General features: G+C 40.7%; 1 protein-coding gene across 10 annotated transcripts in view; it reads right to left on the reverse strand.

The window, feature by feature from the left end:
- Eya4 (EYA transcriptional coactivator and phosphatase 4) overlaps positions 1–20,472 on the reverse strand; it is a 247,877-nt gene extending 227,405 nt beyond the window's left edge. Inside the window, exons 1-2 of one of the 10 annotated variants that reach the window (XM_030244877.1) lie at positions 20,297–20,472; positions 19,396–19,524 (exon numbers count right to left, since the gene is read on the reverse strand). The gene's annotated coding sequence lies outside the window, so the exon portion shown is untranslated. Of the gene's footprint in view, positions 1–19,395; positions 20,121–20,296 lie in introns of those variants that run through there. The other 9 variants (XM_006512523.4, XR_001779457.2, XM_006512524.4 and 6 more) reach the window with 9 other exon arrangements.
- Positions 20,473–24,091: the final 3,619 nt, after the last annotated feature.

Raw genomic sequence — 24,091 nt, forward strand, 5'->3', positions numbered from 1 at the left:
GCCCTGTTTGAGTTTCTGTCTTGACTTCCTTCCATGGTGAAAATGATATGGAAATGTAAGCAAACAAACCTTCTCTACTCCAAGTTGCTTGTGGTCATGGTGTTTTATCACAGCAATAGTAACCCTGACTAAGCAAGAGCGTACTGTCAGGATTGTAATGGAATTGTTTCAATCCTATCTCTCTGTCTTGGGATTAAAAGTAAAATAGAAATAAGTAGCACTCACTTACAGGAGAAGCATATGGTTCTGTAGATACAGTGCATGGGACAACTTCAGGGAACAAAGCTGTCTCCTCCTCTTTTTTTTTTTTTCTGAATTTCAGTGCTTCTTTATGTTTTAGTGTAAAGCACACAAGTCAGAGCTTTCACCCTGGTTTGTTCACCAGAGTCACAAATCCTAAACCAAATCTTGCCTTCGCATGCTTGGCAGACTGCAAGATATTAAAAGCACCCTCTCACACGTGCCGCCCCCTAAATCAATGTTTCCCTTCCATACCCCTAGCGAAGCAGACCACATCATTAATGAATTTCTTTTAATATTTGGCTCCCAACAGAAATGATGGCGAATGCAGTCAACCACGAAAGCATAATGGCCTAGGAACTGCATTAAATAAAACCTAGATATGAACTAGGCCATAATACATCATTATTTTTAGATCACGCAATTATAAGCTGACATTGTACTAATACAGGTCAACAGAAATGTATGCCCAAGTATCACGTTAGCACTTAAGTATGTGAGTGGATGCCAATTGGTTGAACTAACAATAAATTTTCAAAGCAGTAAGAAGGCTTCTGTGGGAGAGACTCTTAAGTTTTTGTTAGTTGGTCAGTTGATTGGTTAGTTACTTATTAGTTCGTTCACTTAAAATTAAATTATTTCTTAGAAAATATAAAGGAAAAAAAGGGATTCATGTCTAAACTAAAGGAAGGTTTGTTTTGCCTCACACTGTGTAAGCCTGGGTTGGTTTTACACAATCTATGGACTGGCTCTCCAGAGACACAGATAGTGGCCAACATGCTCCTGAAAGGAGAGTTTTCCAAGGCAAGAGCTGTGGGGGCCTTAAGCAGGAGCCACTAATAGAACAAGAAAACAAACAGGAAATGCCTCCCCCTACCTCCTTGCAGGGGTGATGGTGACATCTGTACTTCCTCGGGCATCTATTAGAGGGTGCTGTGCCAAGAGGTGCCCCATACTGTCTTTCAGGAATGTTATGTTATTTGAGTTCCTTGATGGCAGTCACCATAGAGAAACAGACGTGAAGAGCCATAGAAACAGCACTTGCTTTAACAAGAGCTTCCAACTTGTGTGAACAAAGGGGAGAATATAGGTTACCATGGTAACAAAAAAGATCACACGAAGTAAAACCTTTCTAATTGTGAGAACTAAAAATCAGAAAAGCCAAAATCACACTTTCTTTTTTATATGTAAAATATATATACATGGGTGTGCACAGAGAATGAGACAGAGAGAGAGAGGAGACAAAAAGTATAAGGGAGATTATCTAAAGAAAGTGAGGAGACCATGAAGAAAAAAAAATGGGAGAAGTAATGAAGGAGGACAGAGAAAAAACAAAAGCAAGCTGTGATGGCAAATGTACTTAATGACATCATAATCAAGCACATTTGTATATTCTAACTTACAAGAGTAACTCAGCAAGCTAGAGAATTGAGGTAATTATGCCGCCATTGGTTAAATTAACCCTGAAAAGGCATCTGGTCTTAGAAAAGGGGAAATCAGACCTTCCATGCTCTGCATGCATGCTGGCGCTCTTGTTATATCCCTCCTGCACACCTACCCACGGATGCTTCTGTTTAACTGTAGCTCAAGTGCTTGAACAGGTCTATATTTGCAACAGAGAGGGGCTTGGGGGCGCCTACGGCCATTGCTATGCCCCACACTTGAACAATCCTTTTCAAAAACAATCCATAAGATATATAAAGTTTAAATATTGTGATGGAGTTTGGAACCAAAAGCTGTATCTTACAAAAACAATGATTCTCTTTAAATGTCTATATGAATGAATAGATGTGAATAGACTACTAAATAAAGGGAAACTTCTCAAAGCCAGGAAATGGATCAGTTTAAGGAGTTTCAGACTGAATCAAGCAAACAGAATCAAGATTTCTGTTTGCTATGAGTCAATGTAAGGCTTTAGGAAAATCTTGTAATTTCTCCGTACTTCAGTTTCTCACCCTATAAAAGGAGTATATTGCTCGAAATTTAATTCTCTCATGGTGGGGAGAGTTTTGATTCAACATTTATAAAATGCTTTTTAGCTTCTCTGATTAATAGGAAAATACTGTAATAGTTGTTGCAATATGCTTTCCAAGAAGTATAAAGGTAACAGCTTGGATCAATGTAAGATAATACTTTACTTGAGAAACAAATACCAGTCATATTTATTGCCCTTTCATTCCATTTGCTAAGTAATAAAAATTACTTCTGACAGAGAAAGTATCAAATTAATATTCAAGTGACTGAAAGTGTTATCTTCACAGGCTGCTTCTACCTCGGAGCAAAGAGAATTGTTTTGTTTTTTCAGGCTGCCCAGCGTGTTTATATGGTACAGTCAAGAATGTCGGGCATAGTTTTGAGGGCCTCCAGCGTATTCACTGGTTTCTGGCATGCTAATGCACTCTCCTCTTATAACCGTAAAAGTCCTCCTGAGTGCTTCTGGAAATATATAACAAATCCTTAATCAATTTAAGAGTGTTTTAACTGCATACATGAAATTTCTTGGGAGGAAAATGTTAGCCATTCTATATACATACAGTACTTAAGACAGCAAGAACATTTCTTCTCAGGGGCTCACAATGTTCTCCCTACAGTAATATAACTTTCACTTTTATGTGCATAAGTCCTAGTGAATCCCTTAGAATAACAGGAAATTCTGCAGAAAAAAAATTGATAGCCATATTTTTCCAATGCTGGAAGAATATGTTAGCTATTTTGAGTTGGATGGATCTTTAAAGGCACCAGATAACCATTGAAAGTCAACTATAATCATAATCAGAGCTGTGGAAAATGAATTATCTGCATATAAAGAGTCTAATATAAGAGTGTGACCACAAAGAATGCATTAATATATGTCATTTTTAACTTTGTATATTGATTGGATTCTGATAAGCAAGAGTAAATAGTAGTTTTTCATGTTTAGATGCATTAGCTTAATTTTAATATGGATAGGATTGTATTTTCAGATTTACAAATTAATCAAATTAAAGTGGTTGATGGTTTCATATAAATGAATATTATTAACATATCGTAGAATATGTTATGAGGCCATGTCACATTACTACATATTTATAAGTTAAAACATAAAATTATATATATAATGCCTTTGGCAGGCATGTGATACACAGCAGGCTCTACATAGAACAATAACATATAACTCCTCCTAAGTTTTCTTCATCCATATCAGTTAGAGACAATCCTAAATATCATGAGAAATACAGTGTTAAATAAAAACTATAGTATGACATACACTGATACATATTTTCTTACCAATTAGTTTAAGAACTCTAAATATCAACTATGGGAATTTATGTAATTAAAGAGAAATAATTCTTACATTAGCAATTGTATCTACCAAAATATTTTTATGTGTGTGGTTAATAAGTTTGTTTGTCCTAATCTTTTTCCAATTATTATACTCACTGAAAATAATTTACTTCCTTGAAGAATTCACTTTCATAAACCTTCTTGTTAAGCAAAATATAAACATTTACAGTGCTAAAATTTTCTGCAGTTGCATCTTCTTGTTCATCATGGGGAATTCAGGGCATCATAACTTTTCTCCAAAGCATCTTGTTGACCTTCATGCAAAATGTACACACACCTTCATCTACTAATCCCATGCTTCTCTTTTTAGCTCTAAAAGAATTCACCAAGTGTACAAAGAGGTGCGTAACCATCACTACAGAGCTGGGATTGAGCACATGGAGTGCCTGTGGAGCACTGCAAGGTCTTGCGTTTAATCCTAGCACAGAAAAAAAAACTGATATTCTTTTTAATAACAAAACCTGGACATAAATCTAGCTACATATGAAAGAAGGGCAGTTAAACTCTGAAACCCGTGTATACAATAAATAGAAATATTCAAAACTATATGTAGTGATGTATGGTCAGTGTGGTAATGGGGCATGTTCAAGATTCAGTATAGCAAAAGCAAGTTGTAAGAGAATCAGTGAGCACCCATGACAATAAAAGTGTAAACAAGCTCTATCTTCATTTACTTTTTCATTATATATTTTATCAAAGCAAGTGTAAAAAATGAAGCAAACCAAGGGATAGCTTATCTTGACTGAAAAATAGACAGAGTATAAAATTCACTTTTTATTAATATATCCTCATTTTTAACATTTTAATAAAGTATAATATATTATAGATTATATTAACTATATACTATATACTATGTGCTATATATTATATACTATATACTGTATATTATATACTATATATTGCATATTGTATATTAATTATATTATATAATCTATTTTCTATTACCTATTTATTATCTATTATATTACACATTACATATTATATATAATCCACACCTCCACTAAAATACACAAATCAGAATATTAGCTTGATCATGGCATCTACATAAAAAGACAGGCATTTTGGCAACACACACTTATAATCTCAGCTCTGGGAGACAGAGACAAGCTCACAACATGTCCCAGTAAGAGACCTTGCCTCAAAAAAAACCAGAGAAGACAGCTACAGAGGAATGATGCACAAGGTTGACCTTAGTTCCCTCCATGTGTGGACACACACACACACACACACACACCCTAAAAGAATGCACATACACATTCAGAAAATACACAAGGGAGAGAGCTGCTGAATTTCATTTGATAGACACATCCATCTCACCAGCTAAGAATTATAACATGAACATTGTAGGTTTGCTAGTTTGAATGTGAATGGTTCCCATAGACTCAGAGATTTGAATGTTGACCACCAGGCCCAGGGGCTCTGTCTTCCTGCTGAAAGAAAGTCTTGATATAGAACTCTCAGCTTCTTCTCCAGCACTATATCTACCTGGGTGCTGCCATGCTCGATCCCATCATGATGATGAAGTAACCCTGTGAAAGAGTAAGTGAGCCCCAGGCAAATGTTTTCTTTTATAACAGTTATTGCAGTGCAGTGTCTCTTCACAGCAATAGAACACTGACTAAGACAGTAGGACTCTATTCCTTGTTCCCTTCTAGATATTTCTCACAGATAACCAACCCTTTCCAGGTTTTTGTTTAAATGTTACATCAATTATAATTAATATTTTATTACAGTAAAGGAACTTGCTTTAGTAGTATGGATTGTGGTTTGAGTACCTGCTGGGGGTTGGAGGTAGGGAGTGGTGGTATGATATTAAATATGCTCATTAGTTTATTCAAAGTAATCGATTCAAAAAATGAGCCTGGTCCAGTTGCCATATCCAGGGTGTACCTTGTGTGACCCTAGTCATCCCTTCCCTTAGTCCTATGAGGCAGCTCCTGTCACTACTTATTGCTACTACTACTGTGGCTCATGAGTTGTCGAGTCTGGACATGAATACACTTATTCTGACTCCAGTCTGTAACTCCATGTCAGACACAAGCAAAGCATGATGCAGACCATCTAAGGCATTATGTTATATATTTATTTACTCTAGCCTCATTTGGACCAACTTCTTTACTGTCACTGAATGAAGCATCTTAAGAAAAATGGAAGAATTGAGCTCTGCCCATTCTTCTGCCGGATGCAGCGAGCATCTATGCGTCATTGTGATGCAGTGCAAGTGTGTGCTTCAACCAAGATGATTCAGACAAGAAAATCAAACCACAATTTTTGAGGCTGTTGGAAACAATAGTCTTAATTTAATGTTATTTTTGGATATGAGGAGGGTTTTTTCCCCCTACATAAGCAAGTTTGTGGTTTTGAAGGGTCTTGCTCATCTCTGTGTGGAAAATGCCTAAAAACAAACCACTGAAAACTTGAACAAAACTAGCTCCTTCCTCAACTGTAACTGATCGAAGACCTGATTCCCAAGTCTCCATGTTCCTCTCATATGCCAGTGAGCTCTGGACTCCAGGTCTGAAACACTGATTGAAACACATGCTTCCTCTCAGAGCAAAACCTTAATTCCACAGGTTAATTGTTTTGTTCTTTAAAATAGCGTAAAGTTTATTTCATCAGAAAGCAACTGAAGAGGTCAGCATTTGATTCTAGAGTAAACTAGTGCTATGAGCATCACGGTCCCCAACCAGAAACCTCTCACGCTGGGTACTTCTTATCTCCACTAGAAAAACAGCCTCATTTTAGTATAAAACAAACTTTGAATAATTTAAAATAGATAACATGCAATAAATCGTTTCCATAAATATAAGCAGAAAATTAATTTTCTAAACCATAAATAGGATTCATTCCTTGTGGATTTCTAACTTAGCATATGTTCTTAGAAGGCATGCATTCACTAGTCCAGCTACTCAATTATTATCAATAGTTCCACTGTTGTGGGTAAAGAGGTACAAAACTATGGTCTCATGTCATTGAGCTCAGAATTTCTCTAGCAGACAAATTCAAATGCAGTTTAGTCCAGCATAACGTGCCCTCATGTTAATAGTCCGAGTAGAATAATATGATATTACAAGGAAAAGAATTAACTCTTCCCAAGCATTAAGAAAGGCTTCCCAGAGGGGGTGGTATTTGAGCTAAGCCTGGACAGATGAGATATTGTTTTTTCGGATAGGAAGCAAAAAAGAAAAAGTAGGTGGGCTAAGGAAGTTTGGGTAGTGGAGGGCAGGAGAGTAAGAAAAGATATTTCAGGGAAAGAAAAGGAAGTGACTGCTTGTATTATATGCCAAAAAGTATAAAAAAATTATAAAAATCAGTAAGTCCCACCACGTTCAGTCCTACAGTGGGCATAACCAACCTGAGAATGTAGATGCAGGACTTAAATACTCTGGGGGCATTCTCTGATTTATTAACCAGGGAAGTGCTCATTTAGAAAAACAGAACCTCTGGGTTTTTGGCTGTTCTCCAGTGCCTAAGTGGCTACCAGGTTTCCTGTTCAATTTCTGGCATGAAGTGCCTGGATGGTCATGAGGCTTGCTGCATCTTCTTTGGGTTTCCTGTCAATGTGCAAGGCAGAACTCCCCTCACAGACTGAGCCCTAGCATTTAAGCCCCTAACTTAAATCACTCCCAACCCAGCACCTCCAGCATGGCCCCATCCCATCTTCATTGGATTTTTTAGCATTTACTTCACCTCCCTACTGACAGACAGGTATGGACATCTGCAGGATCCTGGTTCTCTTACAAAGATGCTTTGGTCACACGAGGTGAACTCAATTTGCAGTTACATTCTTCAGTATAACTATACTCAAAAATTGCATTATAAGCAATGGAATATATGTCATGCTCTTTCTCTCTCTGTCTCTCTCTGTCTCTTTGTCTCCCTCTCTTGCTCTCTTTCCCCTCCTCTCTCTTTTTCTTTTCCTCCTACCCCCTTCTCCTTTCTCTATGTGTGGTCAAGTTCAAGTTTCTTCATGAGACTTTTGCATACATATCGATTAGTGAACCTCGTGAAATCTCTAGGCCAGTGTGGTACTGTCCATGTGACATTATTCATAGGACCAATACAATAAACGTAAATCCTCCTAGACAAGACATAGTGATGAATTTCAGGAATTTTTTTTCAGTCTCTAATTTGTAAGGTTAAAAAAAAACATCTGCTTATAAGAATATGAATGTGGTCTTGTGTTTCTAACAGTAAAATTTTACAGTTAGAAATAACGTTTACACTCAGCTCAGAGCTGCAGACCTAATCATCCCTCTCACGTTGTGTTTGACATTACAGGTTCTAGGTTTTGATTCTCAAGTGATTCCTAGAATATTCCTCTCCACCTGAACAGTGCAGAGGCAGTGCCAGGACTATAACCCAGCTTCTAGTAAATGCACAGCAGCCTCAATGAAACTGTATGTTAAACACAAGCCCAACGGAATTACACAGTAAAAGCTTGGGTCTAATGTCACATCAATAAACAGGGTTTTTTTCCCCCATGTAGTATTCTTAAATATTACTGTCTTCAGGGCTGTTTAATTGTTACTAAATTTGAATTTCCAAACTTGTACAAACTGAAAGCTAAGAGGTAATTTTTCTGTTCATCGTAGTGGCACGTATTATATTAGTGACCCCAGTGGTTTTCTCCTCGGGGTCTCTCCCTCCCTCTCTCCCCTTCCTGTGTCTCTCTTTGCATGCCTTTCCCTGTCTGTCTCTGCCTGCCTTCCATTAGTATGAAACCCAGAGTCTTGTGCAAGGACTCTGCCTTTGAAATCATGTGCTGTTTGCGCTGCATGCCACCTCCATTTGAGTTTCTCATTACAAATAAATGAATGGTCCAATTCATCAAGTACTTAGATTCCAGACGGTAGTGTCCGGATAAAACATCACTTATGACAATATATAGTAAAGAAAGTAATTTTTTTTTTTACTACTGAATACTTTTCTTCATCGAAAGGGACAGGCAATTAGGTATTGTCATTACCAAAAACTGAATAAAAGGTATGTCTGAAGAATAATGGTGACAAGAAGAATTAGCAGAGGTAGTTCAAATAAATATTTACTCCCTGAATATCCTCCCAGGAAGTCTACCTCTCCCACACAAATAAGGAAAAGGAAAACAGCACTGAAGATGGTCAACCCGCCTAAGCTTATCTGTAAATCCTCTCTGTGTGAAATTCATCTATCAACACAGACCAATGAGAATTGTTTGCCTTTGTGTTTAACTCAGGAGGAAGGAATTAGGATCCTCCACACTTGACTGGGAGTAGAACAATCCTCTTAAGTAGAGCTCTGGCATCTTTTCACCATATCAAGAGATATGAAGAGCTGCGTGGGCTGTGTGCTCTCATCTGCGAGTAATTTCTTTTTTCTACCCAAGTCTACCCAATAGCATCTAGAGACTGCTATTATGTGGGAGACAGGGTCTCCTGGAATCTACTAAGTAAATCAGAAGGATGCTGAACATTATGCTATGTACAAAATAACACTCCCTGAACAAATGCTCCAGCCCCAGATTCTGAAGATCAGAGACAGGAAAACTGAGATCTAAACACATGAAAGGGAGGGCGGCAGGGACTACATCTACTGGACCACGTGTATACAGATGCACCAGATCCCTATTGCACCTTGACGGTCAGCCATTTAGCTCCCTATGTACACTTCCTGCTTTCCATTATATCTCAATCCAATGACTGAGTGGTAAATTCTAGACGTAGATGTGTTAATAATTTCCAACTCTTGATGGTGAGGTACGAATCATCTCAATACCTGAAGTTTTTCTTAATTTTACATGGAATTCACCATGTCAGTACATTATTGAAAATTTGTGTCTTTACTTAAAATCATTACCTCCAGACTTTCAAAAAGTAAGTGGGGACACAAGCGTTAGCCATAAGGTAACAGTATCACTGGAGAGTGTGTTTATAACTGCTTAGCTTAGTTGAGGAAACACACTAATTCAAGCCCAAATATAACTAATCCACTGTAATGTATATATTTGATAAAAAAGATATTATAACTAGTCAAGGCTGAATTTTGAGAATGTACAATGTCTGTATATGGAGCTCTAAATACAGCCTCAGATTTACGAAGATGGTACAGGAACACCCGAATTTTATAATTAGAGACAGTCTATGCTCACAATTCAAGGTTAAAATCAAAAAACTTCTTTCAGCTATAATTTCCTGGATCCACTGAGGGTGTTCTACTGAACGGTATAACAAAACTCACACTGCTGACAGACAGTCATCCATATGTATATATGGGATCCTTACATGTGTAACTATGGAACACTCATAAAAAAAATTTGAAAAGAAAGCTCATGCAGTATTTCTATTATGCAGAAGAAAACAGGCAAAATCACAAGAACTGTGAACAAAGTTTCTGGGTTTTTTTTTTTTTTTGGTTTGTTTGTTTGTTTGGGTTGTTGTTGTTTTGTTTTGTTGTTGTTTTGTTTTGTTTTGCTTTGCTTTTGTTGTTTTGTAAGAGCAGGGGTTTGAACCCAGGCAGCCATAGCCCTAGTTCCCTTTCTGCTTAGGAACTGGGTCTCTCCCATTTCACGTTCTACGAAGCACTCACATCTCCAGAGTTTTCAGAATCTTTCTCTTACTAAAGCATTGAGTTACCAACACTTTGGTTAAAAAAAAAAAACCACATGATTACACATACAGTAGACAATCTCCTCACACACACATGCATGCGTGCACATACACATGTACACATATTCACATGTGCTAACTCAGGGCTTTAGTCCTACTGGGTCAGTATCTTAAATCCCTGAAGTTGTACTGAAGTTCCCTAACCACAAGATGGTCGTGATTTTGGTTCTGTTCTGTTTCTCCACTGCTGCCAGTGTTAGAGCAGGGAAGGATGTCTACTCTTGGGCCATTGCTTGCAGACACGGATTCTTTAGTCACTCACCCAAAGGAAGGTTTGGCGCACAGACTTATTTGTCAAACAGTGCATGGTATGCTGGAGATAGAGAGATGACAAACAGCGCTGAGCCCTCCAGCCAGTTCTCATCTCAAGTAGGATTTAGACAGCAATGTTTGTCCAGTTAATGTGCTAAGGGCTTTGCCCAAGGTGGAACCTGTGTGCTTTGGGAGGAAAGAAAAAGAAATATCCCATTTGGGCTTTAAGGAGGGAGTTAGTGCTTTGCATTTCAAATCCTGGAAAAGAAGTAGAAATGGAAGTTGTAGAGGCAGAGAAAATAGTGTGATAGTAAGACCATATACGAAAGGGACAAAGTGAAATGGCAAAAGTGTGTGTGAGGAGTGAATCTTTCCCTGTGGTTGGAGAAGAAATGGCTCAGGTGTGCTCACTGAGAGAGGGAAATGGCAATCTGGCCAAGGTTCTGAGAGTGAAGGACAGCGCAGTTCCTGTTGGAGACTCTGTAATCTGCCTTGTAGGACATAGAACTTTCTACAGAAATTTAAGTATAGGCAGGAATTAGTAATAATTGTAAACCAATGTGAATACTTGGGGAATAAGATGATGCATAATCCAGAACAGTCCTTCAAGAGAAGCACTAAGATGTCACAATTATTCTTCTTGTGACAATGAACACTTTGACCATGTCTATAGAGAACAAGAGTCCATCAGAGACTAACAGAATGACTGAGGTTTTAGCCTGTTGAGCTGCTTTTACAGTGACTAATTCCCTGTGCTAAACATTTTCAGAGGAAGCTGTGACAATACATATATATAAGAAATCAAATGCCCCAACATCAAAACTATATTGAGTAGAGGAGCTAAAACCTCTTCATCTCATGTTAAAATTTGCATGTCTTTAGTAGTGCTAATAAGTAAAATCATTAAGCAAGCATTTTCTCATCATCTATGAAGAAAGGCTTCAATAATTAAAGAGAATGGCTACTGGTATAAAATATGGATAAATCAAAATCCTTTTGGTTCAATCAAAATGAAACACTACTATCATCTTAACCCCTAATGTTCATGTAAAAAAAAGCAACTGTCAATTAATTTACTGCAGTTTTTATTGTACATGTATGTGCATGTTCCAGCATGTCCAGGTACGTGTCCATGCATGTACATGGAAGCCAAGCAAAAGGCATTCCTCAGGTACTATTTACCCTCCTTTTGAGTCATGGTCTCTCACTGTCCAGGAGCTTGCCAAATAGTCCAGGCTGGCTGGCTAGGAAGTCTCTAGGGATCCACCTGCCTGTGAACCCACATGTCTCAGTGCTTGGCACTAACACTGGTGAGATTACACCAACCCCTGAGATCTCAGGAGCACACCACCATTCCCACTGCGTTTGGCTACGTGGATCCTGGAGATGATCTGAACTCAGGTCCTCTCCTGAGATATCTCCCCAGTTCAAGATGTGCATTCTTAGTTACCTACTAGAAATGGCTTGGGCTTACAAGCAGACTTGCAGAAGGAAATTTGAATATGACTTACCCACATTGTGATTAAATTTGTCTAAAATTTCCTGATTAATGCCCATATATGAATAAATATTTGCATTCACATACAAGAGCTTGGGGGAAAGGATTGGCTAGAGGAAAGATCTGCAGACTCTCCACACCATCCCTGCTTTTCAGCACACTGGAAACATTCATTATATTAGAAATACCCAACCTCTTTATCATAACATTTGGGCTTTTTCAAATCTTGGAACATTAGGGAATTCAAAGGCAGAGGTGAAACGTAATGAACAGATCACTGCTTTGGGAATTACACTGAATTCTGTGAATTGTATATATGACCTTGTGCGGATTAGAAATATCAAACATTCCTCCTCAATAAGAGGTACACCTAGTTGATTAAAGATAGAATTTCAACCTTAATGCTGTTGCTTTTGTGAGCAGAATTAAACTTAACACCATATGAATGTAAGTTTTTATGATTTAATTGGAGTCTTTTGGGAGAAATGCTTCTGTTGTTTTATAAAGAAAAGGGGGAAGAAGAACATTAACAGTAGCAATAATTCACATGAAAATCAATGTAGCCAGTGATGGTATTTCTTCCTAGAGCTTTTAGAGAAGAGTCGTGCCAAGAGAGCCCACACAGAGGTACCTCGGTTCATGTCCTACCTCAGCAAGACACACAGAGCCCACACAGAGGTACCTCGGCTCATGTCCTACCTCAGCAAGACACACAGAGCCCACACAGAGGTACCTCGGTTCATGTCCTACCTCAGCAAGACACACAGAGCCCACACAGAGGTACCTCGGTTCATGTCCTACCTCAGCAAGACACACAGAGCCCACACAGAGGTACCTCGGTTCGTGTCCTACCTCAGCAAGACACACAGAGCCCACACAGAGGTACCTCGGTTCGTGTCCTACCTCAGCAAGACACACAGAGCCCACACATAGGTACCTCGGTTCGTGTCCTACCTCAGCAAGACAGGAAACTACACATGGAAAAGAACATTTGCACTGGTGTTTTGTTGTTGTTTGTTTGTTTGTTTGTTTTATGCTCTCAGTGTTGAAACGAAGTTAGAGATAGGTGAATAGAATATTCTAGTATAGTCAACGGACAGACCCATTGCTGAAGTACTACAATGGATATTGTGTAGTACTTGACAGCTTGTTTGCTTGCTCATTTGCTGTGACATGGAGTCTCCCGATGTGACCCAGGCCAATTTCCAATTCATGAGGCTGAACCTTAGTTCATGTGATCCTCTTGCCTCAGCCTCTCCAGTAGTGGTGACTAGAGGCTCACACCACCGATTCTGAATGAACTAATAGATACTAATAGAACTAATAGATACACCATATAGATACTAGAGCAGGCACTCTGGATTGTCATTAAAAGGCTTGTCATTTTTGAAGTGATTTTTTTTTTATATACACCCAAAGGTTCTTGTGAAGAATTCTAGGGGCACTGATAGTAACAGAAGTGTGGTGAGTGATTGTTAGGGTATGCACACAGAACCCTGACAACTCTCTGGCTGACTGGAACTCATTTGAATTCTCATTTGAATAAAAGAGGCTCATAGCTAAATAGACAAACACAACAGTAGGAGCCACTGACTTCCTACCAAAAATACATTAAAGATTTAAAACAGGTAGTCATAGGAAAAAAATGTTCACCTAGAAAGAAAACTTATACATGAAAAGCATAACAACCACATAAATTTGAAGTATTCCTGAAATAAGACCAGGCCACTTATAACTGAAGGCTTCCTCGGGAAGCCCATTGCTTACAGTGTTAGGCAGTTTGTTCCTTGTGAGTTGGCTTAACATAAGGGTGTAGATTGATTCTTAGTCAGCTTGTCAAGCTTGAAACAACAACAAACCAAAACAAACAAACAAAACTGGCAACATCAAACTAAAGGCTGAAGCCTGAAAGGTAAAAGAAAATTTTAGTCATAAATTCAATATTCCACGAAGATGGTCAAGAACTCTTTCTGCCTGCAGAATATCATCACAAAGTGTTCTCACAGGGTCAGTGTTTATTAGCAACTTCCTCATTTGGACAACGCGCTTGCTGACTGTTACTTCTGTTTCCTTACGTAGGTGCTTCAGGGCCTGGTGAAATTATTCAGTGAGTAAAGGCTTACTATCAAGGCTGAAGATGCACGTTCCATACTGGAACCTGCCTGGTGGAGAGATGACTGTTTCCCACAAGTTGTTTTCTGACCTAGACATGCACGCGCTCACACACACCCACACACCCCCCCAAATAAAAATATAATACATGGGCATTTAAATTTGTTTCACTTCAGTGCACTTTGTGGCCTGTCTTAAACAATATTATCTATGTAATTGCAGATGCACTGAACAATTAAGCTTCTTTTCCTAACATCTAGCTTCTCTTGGGTAACAAATAATGAAGGCCATCATGACCCTTCTCGCAGAATTCCCATGCTGAACTGATGGGACCAACAGCCTACCATGATGCTTGAGGAGACGGGTGGGACTGAGAAGTTAAGACCTTGGCTCCACTCTGCTGCCATAAAACCAGATCTTAACATTTTCACCAATAAAATGGGATGAATGAAAGCCTCTGCTGCATTCGTTCACAGCATAACTGAAAGGATTAAGATTCACTAACCCCATAAACTTTGCACAGCAGTGCTTTGCAGGAACTAGATCCTAAATTGCTGTTAGCTAGCCTGTCAAAAAGGTCATGTTGAGCCCATAGGATGTTGACTTGAAGAAAGAGTTACCTGGCAACCATACTGAGAAGACTTCCTTTATTTAAAAGCATACTTTAAGATACAAAGATACTTAAGAAAGTATAATCTCATATATAAATTTTCATGATTTTATATTGGCATGTTAAGATTTTGGTTTGAAAGTACTCAAATGTGATTGTAGACATTGTCTTACAACTTAACAACTATTTATTAGGTAATGTCCTGAGTTACTAATAGGAGAAGCTGGTTCTTCCTTCCATGGTCCAAAAGATTATTAAAATAAAATAGCTTACTGCATGTAAACTGTTTTAAATTATGAACACTTTATTAAAATGCTTGACATAGGAAAGCATTTCTGATATTTTCACAGGGTCTCTTTCTTTATCGACCATGAAAGGATGAGAAAAGGGCTAAACCAATACTGATAAGTCTCAAATATCAAACTAGACTATTAGGTCAGAGCTAAGATCAATTAGCACCTTTCAATGACAGAAAAGGTTCCCGGAGACTTAGAAGTGACTCTTTGAAACTGTCTTAAATGTCCCTATAAATGTAGGCTTGGCGACCCAAAAGGGTTCTGTTTTTGCTGTGTTTTGTTTTGTTTTTGTTTGTTTGTTATCGGCTTCATCTCTAAGGATAGTGGTACATTCAAAAAAAAATTGCATCCTTTTACAGCAAACACATGGGGAGAGCAAGAAAAGTCCCCAGGAAGTGCAGAGGAAAGTGACTAGAGCACACGCTGATGTACTGTGTGTGCCACAGCACTATTAAGTGACAGTAGTGTTTACAAAATCTTCAGACCTCTTAAAGCCAGCAAAGTGGCTTGTGACACTTTTGAATATGGGGCTCTTGTTTATTTTCTCCCACTCAAGTTCAGGCTAAGTGACGCCAGGCTTGGCTCCATGCACAATTTAATGAATATTCAGTTCGTCTCACTCAGACACACCAAGCTGTGAAATGTAGCATTAAACATGGTAACACTTAAAGACATCCTTGCACCTAACCCATCCGGAGGAGGACAAATGCCTGAGAGAGCATGTCCTTTCTAAGTTCACCAGGAAAATTCCATGAGAGGAGCAGGTACTCAGCACTGCCACCCCATTCTGGGTGGTGTTGATTTCTTTCACCCGGTAACCGTTGTAATAAAATCCCCCGACTGTACTTCTGAATACAATTAGTTTAAGATAGTCTACTGAGACACACAGTGTAAGAGTCGAGAGTATGGAAGGATAATGTCCATCCGAAAAAGAAACTGTCAGGGTTATATTCCCACTAAGATGATAACAAGGTGTTTCGTAAAGGTTTGCCCAGCTCCTCCATGACAGAATTCCATACTTTTGATAACAGACTTTTCTGTTTGTTTCTCAAATGAGTGATCTGAAATATTTACAACCAGACAGTACCTAATTTTAGGTTTTAAGTGCTTTAACAGCTCCGTGAAATATGATCAGCAGCTGCAGTACAGAACTATGGTGAATAAGCCCCCTGTAACAGGGGCCTGTTCTTACTGAACACTGAGTATTCTTAAGTTTACCCCATAGGAAAAAAATACAGGAGATAATGTAAAAACATCATAAATGCTCACATTCTTAAATTACTTAGCACTTTACTGAATCTCAAAAGGGATTATCTTTCTTCTTGAATTCTGCATGAAACCTGTGAGCTTCCGCTGCATGGAAGCTAACAAAGCTTAAGTTTGTTATCTAAAAGTTAGAACGTGCATGTTTTCCAGGGCGCTAGCTTCTCTATCAACAGCCATGGGGGTTTCTAGCATCTTACCCTTTCAAAGTTTCTACTCAATTTAACTTGGGTTCATCACATTTAATAAAGCCACATAAATGTATTTTTAGATATGGCATCAGCCACACAGAGCTTGCATCAGTGACGAAAAACATGAAACTGGACACTGTATTTCCTATGGGTGTGTAAAATTTATTTACACCACAAATCACAAGATAAATAAAAGAAAATTTAGAGATGGAGAATATGCTTTCTTTTTAACCCAGAGATATCGGCAAATCTTCAAAAATGAACTTCTCTACAAAGACTTTTTTTCCTTCCAGTTTCTAGAAAATGCCCAAATGTCCATGTTTGTGTTTCTTAATGAGAACAAAACTGTTCTTAAATAAATTTATTTTTTACACAAGTTGCAGTGTTTTGAAGTTTTTTTACTGGAATGTGCTAGCCAACGCTATGCTACTTATGAACACAGATACACAGTTTTGTTTTGGAAATGAGAAAATTGTAATATTCAATGAAATAAACATAAACAAAAGGGGAAAAACTGAATAGCCCTTCCACTTATAACTGTGAAATTCCCTTGGATGAGGTGGTCTTAAAACAGGAAGGCAGTGTGCTGTGTTCACGTTCGTCTATTTCACGAAGTCAGGGAGCAGCAGGCTTTTGAAAACCAGGTTCTTTTCAGACATACCCTTACTAGGAAGGACAAGGAATCACTCATTAGAATATGAGATTTCAAGCCAGTTCAGATGTTAATAGCGAAGATTTTGATGTCGGTTTGTTTTTAACATTCATGTGCGGACATTACAAAAATGTTTCCCTTTGGATTACTTACAGCCTTTAATAAGGTGGAATTGTTTTTACAGTTTTTATCTATGTTGGATATTATTGCAACTCACTCTGGCAGTCCTTCCACACAAAACAGTCTGTCTTACATTGCTATTGCTTTTTAAAAATTTCTTGGGATAATATATTTTTTTAAGTACAAATGTCTTTGAATGCAAATGTCTTAAAATGCACCATAAAGCATATCAAATTATTTTGTTTTAGAATTCTTTCCCTTCAGCCTCTGCTAAATTTTGTTTCTCAGGTATAAGTCTGACAAAAATATATGTTGTTTTTTTTAAAGTAAAATAAAAAGTAGGTACCGTTTCTACTTAAATATCAAACTTTATTGGGAAATTGTATCAAATACAAGTTTTGTCCTTAAAACTTAAAAAATTAAATTAAATTAAAAGAGAAGCACTCAGCAAACAAAAAAGCCACAGTCCACTTTCAGCGCTGTCAGTCACCCACGGGTAAATGAAACTTCAGAAGTTGTTGATGGGAGTCCGGGTTGCTAAACACTCCTAAAGACTCCCACCTAAGTCCCCCAGGAGCCTCGCTGAAACTGACAAACGCTCATAGGTGCAAAAAGGCGGCGCTAAGAGAAGAGCAACAAAATACCATATTCAAGAAGATGTATTTCGCTCCAACAATTACGTTGATCCCAGAGTGCGGAGCCAAAGGGGGTGAGGGAGAAAGAAAACTGTTAAGTGTGGGCTCTTAATGTGAAACCCAACCTGTTGGATCTCTTTAGGTATCAGATTTTGGAAGTGTCTGTAATGACAGCCAGGAAAGCAAATTAATGGCCAAGGGCCCACTGGGTTTGAACACGAGACTCCAGTTACCTTCTCACAGATCAAGTACACAACACACACGCACACGGAGGTGCCCCACGTGTAGCTGCGCAGAAACCAAAACACACGCCACGCGCTTGGTGAGCCGCCACCTAGGTTGTCCCCGCGCGGGGATGCGCGCCTTCCACGGGGGCCCTCGAGTTCAGGAGGCTCCCTGAATGGTCCCTGCGTTGTCCGGGAGAAAAGGAGAAGGCCACGCCGATCCCACCCAAACCGCAAACCCCGTTAGTCTCCCAGGAACTTGAAAGATGTGAGCTGAGGCGCTAACATCCCAAACAAGGGGACGGTGGCAAAAATCAAACTGCACTCCCTTAGTTTTGCCACCGCTCTGCCACCAGGCTCAGTCAAAACCTCCTTGTTTCTTTCAGAGAGATTGCGAATCTCGAATACAAAGAAAAAAGGAAAAGAATTTAGTGCTAATAGAAAAATAAAATGAAAAGTTTGGGGTTGCTGTGGCTTGCAAAACGAAACGGGCTCACACAGTCTGTCTCCCAGTCACAGATGACCAAGCTCTACAAGCGTTTAGAGTGCCAAGGCCACCCCAGATCCAGTGAGCTCTGAGAGAAACCTGCTCGCCCCAGCCTGGTCCTTGGCTTTGGAGAAGTTAGAATTGCTCCTCAGCATCCGCTCCTGGAGCCAATGAACGCGACTCCTCTGACAAGGCGCCTCTAATTTCACAGACCCTGGCACACTGCAAGAGACATTCGTCCACGCCACGTAAAAACCATTAAAGTGACCCCCCCCCCCTGTTTAGACTGCGACCGGTACCTGGAGACCAGGGCTTGGCCTCTGGGTACACGCGCTCCCGGCCTCACGCAAACCCAGGCGCCCACGGCTCTCCAAGGGACACTGAGTGAGGCAGCACCCTTACTCCACGTAGCAGGTCATCACAAAGTATTAAATGTCACCGGGTGGGAGTGGGAAGAGTCTGGTGTAAGCTTCCCGGGCGACAGGGAACAGGGTGCAGGCAGGTAGGATCCGCACCCGGGGACGACGCGAGACTCACTCAGGTCCTGTGGCGCTAGACAAGAGGGGTTACTGGGGACCAGGTCGTTGAGGGTCTTCCTGGGCGAGCGTACCACTGAGGTCCTAGGGACCCTGGCCATGGGACACTGCTGTTGGATCATCGGGGAGAACTCCGAGGCTCACACACTCTCCCTGCGCGCGACCTCCATCCCCAGATCCCCATTCACGCACTACAAAGTGTCTAGCTAGCACTTTCTAGGGGACAGTTTGGGGGAATCATCCAAATCTGGACACACCTCCCCCCTCCATTGGACTTCAAAAACCGGGTCGGATGAAGAGAGGACACTCACCTCTGGCGGCCCGGACCGCCTTGGACTCCCGAAGTTCAATTGTCTGTCCCAGCCAGTGATCTGCGGGTCCGATCTACGTATTTACTCGCTTTCCTTCCAGTGTCTAAGTTTTCCCTTCGCGCTGTGTCTCTGGTAAAAACAGGACATCCCTTTCGGCCACCCCCAACAAATAGCTTACACAAGTGGGGGAGAAACAGGGCGGGGTGGGGGAGCCGGCTGCGAGGGGGGGGGGGGGAGGACGAAAGGAGCCGAACCAAAGTCCGAGCAGCCGAGCGGCGTTAGCGAGCAGAAGAAAAGAGAAAGCGCGCGCGCGCCGGGTGGCCGGGCGTCCCTCCGCAGGTCCCCGCCGCTCAGTCCCCTCTCTAGGGCGCCGACCGGGAAAGGTTTGCGCGCAAGCCGGGAGCCGCCGGAGCGTGCGCCGCGCCGCGGGCAGCCTCTCCCTAGCGCGCGGAGCTGGAGCCTAGAGGCAGGAGGCGGGATGTGGGGGGGTTGGGGGGGGACGTCGCCGCCTGCGTCCTGGGGCTAGGGTGGCCGCTGGGGGCCTCCCGGCAGGCCGCCGGAAGAGCAGGAGATCTTGGCGGGCGCAGAAGCCCTCTCTTTTTATTCGATCTCTGGAAACTGCCTGTTATCATCGGCTTTTTTTTTCTTTTTTGAGGTCTCGCGTGGGGGGACCTCCGGGGCTCCCCGGCTCTGCGCGTCTCTGGTGGCGCCGCGGTAATCTCCGCGCCCTCTGCGCCGCCTCACCCCGCCCCCACCCCGCCTGGCGCTGGCCACCGAGGCCTTTAGACTGAAGGGACCAGCCCGCCACCGGGCTCCTCGGTCCCCCACCTGCTTCTGGGCGGCGGTCCCCTAACTACCCTGTGCGAGCTACAGGCCCTCAGTCGGACTCCTTGCCACTTACCCCAAGAGAGGAGGCAGAAGGGACTCTAGTCCACTTGCAACAAAGTTAAACGCCAACTGACACCAGCCCAAAGCTTGCTCTGGATTTAGGAAAGAGCTTTTTCCTGGAGATGGAAGCGATGAAGGAGTTAGCAGCGTGCAGACGGGCAGCACTGGGAAGTGCCTGGGCCCCTTCCAGGCCGGGCGCAGCTATAGGCGCCCCTCCCAGGCGCCCAAAGGTCAGACTGCAGTGACTTCCAAAGGCCAGTCAGAACTGCTCAGGGCACACTGCTGAAATGGCATTTTGAGCCTATGCCTTCTGTTGATGTCTTTTGTACCTACATTGGATTTCATATTTCACAGACAAATATAAATATCACACTCTTGGACCAAAGCAAAGACAATCCCCAAATATTACTCCCATATAACCCCACCTTTCCCTAAAGCCCATTGTCTCCATCAGTAACATCTGTCCTGATACTTTGATAATGTGTATCAACTCATTTTGAATTTATTGTCAGTTGCTGTACTGCTCACTTGTGGTTCACGCGTGTTTGTTTAATTAATTTCCTAATAGTTATTAAAGCTGTATAAAAGATAACCAAGGCCCAAAGAAATCAAAATAATTTTTCCCAAAGAAAATCAAGTCATCTCTAGCAACAACGCTGCCTTAGATATGGCCATAGGGATGAAAAAAAAAAAAAAACCACTCCACTTCGAAGAAAATCTAGTTTTAATATTTTTATCAACTAAATGATATTCTGGACTTTTTTCAGAAACAAATTTCATCCTTCACTTGAGCTTGGTTTTATGTTACTAACAGGAGCCCTGAACTCTAGTTTAAAAGGAAAATCCATGCTGAATATTTGTTTTTAATGAGCGGGGCATTGTCTACAATGATTAAGAGGAAATGGAAAAGATGCTGGGGCTTTAAATTTAAGCTGATAAAGGTAGTGTCTTCCCTCTGCTTGCTTATTGGCTGTTTCTCCCACAGATCAGTTTCAGGGAGCTTGAGCCAGGCCAGGCCTAACTTCCCCCTTTCTGGCTCTCTGAGTGGAAGGGTTTCTGGTGGTGCTTTGCAGCCTTGGGAGCATTACCCAGAGTGCATTCCTGCGATGGAGAGGAGCACCGGTTAGTATACACTCAAGGGACATCAGCAACAAGAAAACCTCAATTATTTTGTTGTCTCCAGTTCATAGTTCAAAGTGCTGTATTGTCGGTTGGTTGGATGTTTTTGTCCACGTGACAAAGCTGAGATTCGAATGAGTCTGTATACATCCCAATCTATATTTTTAGCCTCTGGGATGCTTTCAGTAGTTGTGGTTGTCAAAAAAAAAAAAAAAAAAAGCAGCCATTCTTTTCGATACAGCATGCATGCCAGTGGCTCAAATAAGAGACTATAACAGTTAATCTGTTGGTGTCAGACTCCTCCATGAATATAGCAACTAAGACTAGAGTAGCATTCTCCTCAAAAGTGAGCAAGCATCCATTTCCTTTTGGTACAAGACTTCATATTTTGACTTTATCTCTTAAAAGGATGGAAAGATTTTTTTCTTTTTCTTTTTCTCCCCCCCCCCCCCCCCAACAGGATTTCTCTGTATAGCCCTGGCTGTCCTGGAACTCACTCTGTAGACCAGTCTGACCTTGAACTCAGAAATCTACCTGCCTCTGCCTCCCAAGTGCTGGGGTTAAAGGTGTGAGCCACCACACCTGGCTAAAATTTAAATTTAAATAAAACTCGATGTTTTAATAAAAATTGGGGGAAACGAGGTGGTGTGTTTCCTAGCTTTCTTCTTTTTAAATTATTATTAAATTTATTTATTTGTTCACTTAACAACCCTCTCATAACCCTTGCATAAGTCCTCTCCCATTCCCCTTACAAGGAGAAGCCTGCCTTTGAGTGTCAGCACCCTACACATCTCCTCCTTGAACATCAAACTGCCAGGCACATCCTCTCCCACTGAGCCCAGACAAAGCTGTCCATTTAGGGATGCTGGATCTGCAGGCAGGCAGGTAGGCAACAAGCTCAGACAAAGGCCCTGCTCCAGTTGTGTTGGGGACACATGAAGACCCAGCTACTCATCCTTGCTGTCTTCCACAATAAACTTTTCAACATGGTGACCTTGCGATAAACGTTATTTTTCTCCCTCATAACTTCTTATACAGATATACAAATATATTCCTAAGAATATATTTGCAGTTACCTCCCAGAAGCCTCAGAATTATTAAATTATTATTAAAATACTAATTATTCAACTTCTTAGTTGATCTTCTAATAATGGCACTTCACCCTGCATATACTGCTTAGTTGCCATCAAGGAGTGAAATCAATTGACTTGTGTGCAGTTCACAACTGAGAGGTTGAACAGCAATCCCAAGTTTTAAGGTTACTGTTGCCAAGGCAAACAATGTATGTTGTTCATTCCACACAGCTATGTCTAGCATCTATTAACCTTATAATTATTGACATGTCACCTACATTGTGGTAGTAAGTATATATTTAAACACAACATGGCTGTAGGTATATGTCATTTTTAAATGCACTTTTATTATTAAGTTTATTTGAGAAGGAAACCTTTTTATTGCCACTATAAATGGAAGCCAAAGAAGAGAAGACAATCCTATAAATAAATTCATAATATAAAAATAGTATTTTTCCTATATCATCTATAATCATCTCACAGTGGTTTAAGAAACAATGATTTAAAGCTCCCAATCCCAGATTTCCCAACATATATTTTTAATCATTCTTTTTCAACTACTCTAGAGAAACGTTGAAGTAGGCCTAGGTAATTTCAGAATTTTTTATTTTGGAATTTTATGTGTTTACTGTGCATGTGTGTGTTATTGTGTATGTGTGTGTGGGAGCGAGTGTGTCAGTTTATGTGTTTACTGTGTATGTGTGTGTGGCAGCGAGCGTGTCAGTGTGAGGATTTTGGGGGGCGGGGGACATGTGGGGGTCAGTGTTCTTGTCCACTCAGTCAGACTGAGGCATGAACTTAGGTGCTCCAGGATTAACAGTAAGCACTTTTACCAGCTCGGCAAGTTATCTCAGACACTGCTCCTTAGTCTACTATTCATCTTCTTTCCTAAATTATACTTGGGGTCTCTAAAATTGGAGGGTCCTTTTAGAAGTGAATTGGTCCAGGGCTTTATGGCTATTTTACTGGGGTGGAGGAAATATAATTTATAAATATGTACTTAAAAAGGGAAGGCTCTCCTAGAGGCTCTTGGTCCTGTGAAGGTTCTATGCCCCAGTATAGGGAAATGCCAGGGCTAGGAAGCAGAGTGGATGGATTGGTGAGCAGGGGGAGGGGGCAGGGGATAGGGGGTTTTTGAAGGGGAAACTAGGAAAGGGGATAACATTTGAAATGTAAATAAAGAAAATACCTAATTTTTAAAAAGAAAGAAAGAAAAGAAAAGAGAGAAAGAGAAAGAGAGAAAAAAAGAAAGAAAAGAAAAGAAAAGAAAAGAAGAAGAGAAAAGAGAAGAAAAGAAAAGAGAGAAAGGAAGGAAGAAAGAAAGAAGGGCTCTCCTAAAAGACTGTACCAGTTTCTAGTTACTTACTTCTCCTGTTTTCCTCTCTGCCCTGTTCTGTCTCCCTCTGAGGCCTTGTAACACCATGGCAGCAATACTGACTGGCCCAGCAGGTCGGTGACACCAAGTTCTATATGACAAGGAGCAAGGCAGAAAGAACAGAAGACAGGAGACACTCAAAGAACCCAAAAGAAAACACGGAGAACTCCCAAAGTCAGACACCTGCCACAGAATTCAGGAATAGTTCTAAAAACGAGCAAGTCACCGCGAGAGAATATCT

The sequence above is a fragment of the Mus musculus genome, chromosome 10 (genome assembly GCF_000001635.26).
Source record: "Mus musculus strain C57BL/6J chromosome 10, GRCm38.p6 C57BL/6J".
Lineage (NCBI taxonomy): Eukaryota > Metazoa > Chordata > Mammalia > Rodentia > Muridae > Mus > Mus musculus.